Genomic DNA, 6,272 nt, shown 5'->3' with positions numbered 1-6,272 from the left:
TGCTCTAGAAGCCAAACATAGTAGGCAACAGAAGGAGACATTTAACAGGAGGAGATTATCTTTTTAGACTGTTCTGCTTGTTCTTTACTATTGAAAAAATCTGCCCCCCAGTATTTAAGAAAGTAGCCCTTTAAGCGGGGTAGCCAGATCTACGCCTTGAAGTTTCCAGGAAGGCCTGCTTGAGCGCTTGATGAAAACACTCCCATAATTCCCAGCAGAAAGAGGGAGGGCCCGCCTCCTGCTGACGCCACGGCTGCGGATTGGCTGATGTTGCGGCTGAGGGCAAGGCTGTAGTTGAGCGGGAACCGAGAGCTGGAGCTGGCGGTTGCCATGACTGCTGTTGGGTCACCAGAGCCCCGAGGCCTCGGGCTGTTCCGCTTGCCTCTACAGCGCTTCCTGTTGGTGCTTCTCTTTTTGCTTGGGACCCTGGCCAACAAACTTAATGTGCCACAGGTGTTGCTACCCTTTGGCCGGGAGCCAGGCCGGGTTCCTTTCCTGCTGGAGGCAGAGCGGGGCTGCTACACTTGGTGAGGGGTGGGGGATCACGGGCGTATGCACCCCCACGCCACCCAGGAGGAGTGGGAGGAGTTCACGCAACGGAAGACACCACCGGAGTGCTGTGTGGTCGCTCGACCTGAAGAGCCTTGCCTGTAGGGGTTGGGGGTGGGGTGTCAGTGGGCGTGGAGTGGGCAGCCCTTCTGATGTGGCCTGTCCTCGTGTGGGATGTCTTCAGCTTATGTGTGGGTTCTTATATAAGCAGTTAAGGTGTGAGGCTGGCCTTCTCATTGTGTGCTGCTGGGAGGGGTGGTCACTGTGTGAACAGCCACCAGGACACAAGGAAGCCCTGTGTTGGAGGCCTCGCACATTGATGGCTACCCAATGCGAAGAACTTTCACTGTAAACAGTGAAAGGGAATTCCCAACGTCTGAGGAAATTTACTGAGAGGCTAGAGAGGCTTAGGGTGTGAATTCTCCACAAACTAAATAAGGTGGGGTTTTCAGTGTAAAAGCACAACTAATTATTGCATACGTAACTAAGAACTTTGCATGTATTAGCAGTTTTTACAGTCGTGTGAAGTAAGTACTATTATTCCCATTTTACAGGTGAGTGAATTGAGGCATACACACCATGAAGTATAAACTTCTTGTAATATGAGAAGATGTATTTTGGGTGGAGATGAGATCTGCCTGTAATATATGTTTCCTCCCTTATATGAGAGTACTCTCTTTAAGTGTACACTCAACTTTGGGGTAATCAACTCTGGGGGGATGACTTTCTGACTGAGGATGGAAAGATGATTTTCTGGTGTGGGAGGACCCAACCATAGGTTGTATGGTTTCCTAAGGTGCGAGGGGACCTAACTGAAGTGGGCTCCAAAGTTGTCAGAGGGCTTATCCTAAATGGAGTAGATTTCCCTTTACCATCACTTAAGAGAAGTACTAAGGTTTGTCTAGAGTGTAAGAAGTTCGCCTCCCACTTTATGAGGAAGTATAAGGGAATCAGGCTTATATGATGATCCAGTGTGATTATTTCCTTACTGAGAGGATGATGGAAGGTATTTATCTAGCATTGAAAGCCACTCCTTCCATCCATCCAAAAATATTAATGATTTTTTTTCAAATCTCGACAAATTTATTAAAACTCTGTAAGCTTGGGTTTCCATCACTCTGATGCCAGTTGCTGCTGAGGCCCCAGAGCAATGATTTTTTAAATTGTATTTTGAGTTGGACTAACACCTCATAATTTAGGCAACATTTCCACCTTAGATAGCAGTAGCCCAGTTTCTAGGATCGGAGGAAATTCTTTCCTCAGAGTATGAGAAGCCAGGTTTCTCATTGGAAAAAACAACATCATTCCTACTTTTACATACTGAGGGAAGAATGTAAAAATCTTATTTTAAATATTGAGGGAGGAATGTAACTTGGCACAAGGGACCACTGGAAAATGTTCTGATCAGTCTCTCCCGCTTAAATCTTGTGTCTCTAACCAATATTTCTACTTTAAAGAATCATTTATATATACCGGGTAGTATGTAACATGGAAAAACTATAAGAATCTATGTTACACCAAAAGTTAATTTTAACCCACATTCTTATTTCATATTCTTAAGTATTTTATTCTGGCAGGCATTCCACCCATCATGATGCAGTAACTGTTGAGCCTTTATATGAAAATGGCACCTTATGTTCCCAAAAAGCTGTGCTCATTGCTGAATCTACCCAACCGATACGCCTCAGCAGTATTATCCTTGCTCGAGAGATAGGTATGTTGAGACAAAACACACTATGTAACAGTTCATCTAGAGTAGAATAACCTGTTATCTTCTGTAGTTGGTTAACACAGACAGCGTTGGTTTCAAATGCTAAGAGGTAGAGAAAAGGATTCCTGCAATATAAACCTTGATTGTGGCATCTAATCCTGTGACTTTTTTTTCTTTTTGATATATCCAGCCCCAGGCATGGTGCCTGATACAGAGTGCAAACTCTAGTTGTTTGAATCAATAGCGAAAGGAAAGAACTATTTATCAGAACTAGCTTGAGTATTAAGGTCCAAGGTTGGTCTTGAATGAGGCAAAGGCAGTATAAAAACTAGTACTTAAAGTGTCATCTGTGAATCTGTCGTTTGCATCATCAGCATCACCTGGGAGCTTGTTAGAAATGTAAATCCTCAGGCCCCACCGTAGATCTTGCTGTATCAGAATGTCTGCAATGAGCCCAGGGATTTGTTTTTATTTATTTACTTATTTGTGTATTTATTTATTTATGACTGCATTGGATCTTTGCTGCTGCGCACGGGTTTTTCTCTAGTTTCGGCAAGCAGGGGCTACTCTTTGTTGCAGTGTGTGGGCCTCTCATTTTGGTGGCTTCTCTTGTTCCAGAGCACCGACTCTAGGTGCGCGCGGGCTTCAGCATTTGCAGCTCATGGGCTCATGTGACGCACAGGCTTAGTTGCTCCTCGGCATGTGGGATCTTCCCGGACCAGGGATTGAACCCGTGTCCCCCTGCATTGGCAGGTATATTCTTAACCACTGTGCCACCAGGGAAGTCCCGGGATCTGTGTTTTTAACAAGCTCTCCAGGTGATTCTCATATGTAGTAAAGTTTGGGAAGCACTGCACTAGTCTATTTTAGACCAGTGCAGCTTAAGAAATGCCATTTGTATCCAGATTCAGAGCAGGGCTCTTTGTATCCCTGAATTTCTGGCACTTGATATTGTCATATTGATAGGCCAGAAATATCTGTATGGCTTTTAAATATTTTGACAAATTATATATCTGTACTACATTATTAAAGATAAATTCAAGTTGTTTGGTATACCATATTTCATATAATTGATGATGCCACCCATTGTAAAGCTATTTTTAATGTACCACTAAGCAAGAACAACATTGCCAACAAAACTATGCTTTTCTTCACTTAGAATTTTTACTTTATGCCTACTGAACTCTTTGACTTAGGTGGTTATTTTTATTATGTATCACTCTCATGCCTAATAAAAAGGAAAATATAAATAAGATTAACTGGTTAAAATATTGTTAAGACAGATTTAACATTTTTGCCTCATCCAAATCATTTTTTGACTGGGAATCATCGGTGTCTGTGTTTATCCCCACAACATCTTCCTTTGTGCCATCAATACTGTTAGTGACATAGCATTTCTTTCTTTTTTTTTTTTTTTTTAAGATCTGGTTTTAGATCATCTCTCACCAGATTTTTTTTTTTTTTTAACTCATTTATGTATTTATTTTTGGCTGCGTTGGGTCTTTGTTGCTGCACGTGGGCTTCTCATTGCGATGGCTTCTCTTGTTGTGGAGCATGGGCTCTAGGCACGCAGGCTTCAATAGTTGCAGAGTGTGGGCTCGTTAGTTGTGGCTCTCAGGCTCTAGAGCACAGGCTCAGTAGTTGTGGCGCACGGGCTTAGTTTGCTCCGAGGCATGTAAGAGCTTCCGGGCCCAGGGATTGAACCCGTGTCCCCTGCATTGGCAGGTGGATTCTTAACCACTGTGCCACCAGGGAAGTCCCAACATAGCATTTCTTAAAAGAATCAATTAAAACCAAAACCACTTGGGCTTCCTAGGTGGCACAGTGGTTGGGAGTCTGCCTGCCAATGTGGAGGACATGAGTTTGATCCCTGTTCCAGGAAGATCCCACATGCCGCGGAGCAACTAAGCCCGTGTGCCAAAAAAAAAAAAAACCAAAACCGCCTAAAAGGTATTAGTATTGGGCTCATAAGTTGGCTTTGCAGTTATATACAGCTGATCTGTTTTTGTCTCCAGCTTTGAAAAGGTTCCTAACACATCTGAGTCACCACCTTTCCCACCCTGTCTCCTTAGCCATTTGGTTCCCAGAGAAAAGAGTGCTCCGGCATTGTTCACCATGTTTTCTTCCAAGTACTAGTATCCATTCTGCAAGTTTGATGTTGGCCCTTTTAAAGTTCTCATGTATGCAGTCAATGACAACTATGTCATGACTGCTGCCTGGCTGACAGTTCAAAGATATGATCAGTTTTAAGATAAAATCCCAATTTCAGAGATGTTAAAGTGTCCAAAAAATGAGTGTCTTAGAATCAATGAAATATGATATAAGATCTCAAAGATGAGAATCTTTGCAGACCACATAATGCAGGGCAGCTACAAATGGATAGAAAAGGGTACCAAGGTCAGAAAAGAAGCATTGCTTTGGTTACATTTGCTGTTTTTATGCATGTACTCTTAACTACATGAATTCATTCTGATATTGAAAGATTCATTCACACAGTTCCTAGGGAAAATGTCAAATCTGGCTCTCAGCTTAGTTTCGTCTGACTTGTAAATATTCCAAAGTTAAATATCTTTCAAATCAACTTTACCAATTTTGCTATTAATACAATTGTGTACATAGATGATGGAGACTTTCAATAATGAATGGCAGTCTTGATGTCCTACCAGGTGCATTCTCACCTGAATGGAAACCTGCACGCTGAAATGGGAGGTGGGGGAAGGGACATTTTGAAAGGGAAGAGCATGCCTTAAGAGAAACTGTTTATTTGTTTGACAAGTATTTATTGAATTGCCTACTAACTATAAGGCATCTGTAAAGGTTAGAAGATTTAAGCACTCCATTGGTATTTAGGTGCTTAGGATTTTGTTTATGATGTTTTTGGTGATAGTGTAGTAAAGAAAATTAGTGGCTATGATAGAGAAGATGGATAGAGATGAGAGATGAGGTGGGCATATTCTATTTGGTAAGAGTGCTAAATTTCTTTTGATTTTTTTGCTTTGATTTGTTTTGTTTTGACTAGGTGTTACCTCCCTTTGGTAAAACCTTTAAAGAGCATAAAAGATTATATAGTGAAAAGTAAATCTCATTTCTCTAATGTCATTTCTCCAAGAGACAACCACTTTTCTGTGTCCTTCCAGAGGTAGTCTATGAATATATGAATATGTTTTTTTGTAGTGGGATATCTAGATTTTCAACCTTAGGTACAGGACAGGTAGAGGAGTTTGGAGATGAGGGCTTAATTTTAGGTGAAAGAGCTCACATGGAGGATGAAGAAAGGGTTTTGGACAACTGGATGATTTTGGTGGAGAGAGTAGAATAGGGCAATGAGTACTTGTACATTTTGCACTGTGCTCAGCATGTGGCTAACTTTCAGTAAAAACATTGATCATTTGCTGCAGTGGATTGTAATTGTATAATCAAGAGGACTTGATTTGGAAGCTAGGATAAATATGAGAATCAGGGCAGGCAGGCAATATTTGTTATTTCTCATCCCTCTTTTTTGTCTCTGGCTCTATATTCCTTTGGTTTGAGACAGTCTCGGCTTCATTCTCTTATTTTTTTCTCCTTCCTTCTTCATCTTCCTGGATCACCTCTCCTCCTCTGTCTCATAAATTTTTCTTTATTACCTCATTACTGTATGAACCTGAAGTAATATTGACATGTAAATAAGAATATTCATTCTAGTATTTACTAAAGTTATTTGTTACTTTTTGTCTTTAAAAGCAGGGAAGTTAAATGTTTGATATTTCCCCTAATAACTCCAAATTTACTTATAAATCATACAAGGTAATTTTTTCTCCTTTATGATCAATGGCCCTGTATTGAAAAGCTTTCTGCTGTTGAAGTAGTCAGATGGATAGGCATTATATACCCAAGGCTTTTCATATTATTTACGCAAGGTCACAGCTGCTTCTGTTCTGCCATTGCCCTGCACATTTCTCCACAGAAGATAGGAATTTAATTTCCCATTTAATTAATGCTATACTATCCAATGCCTAATTATCTAGTGTAT

This window comes from Hippopotamus amphibius, chromosome 1 (assembly GCF_030028045.1).
Source record: "Hippopotamus amphibius kiboko isolate mHipAmp2 chromosome 1, mHipAmp2.hap2, whole genome shotgun sequence".
Classification (NCBI taxonomy): Eukaryota; Metazoa; Chordata; class Mammalia; order Artiodactyla; family Hippopotamidae; genus Hippopotamus; species Hippopotamus amphibius.
Note: the sequence above shows the minus strand (reverse complement) of the source record.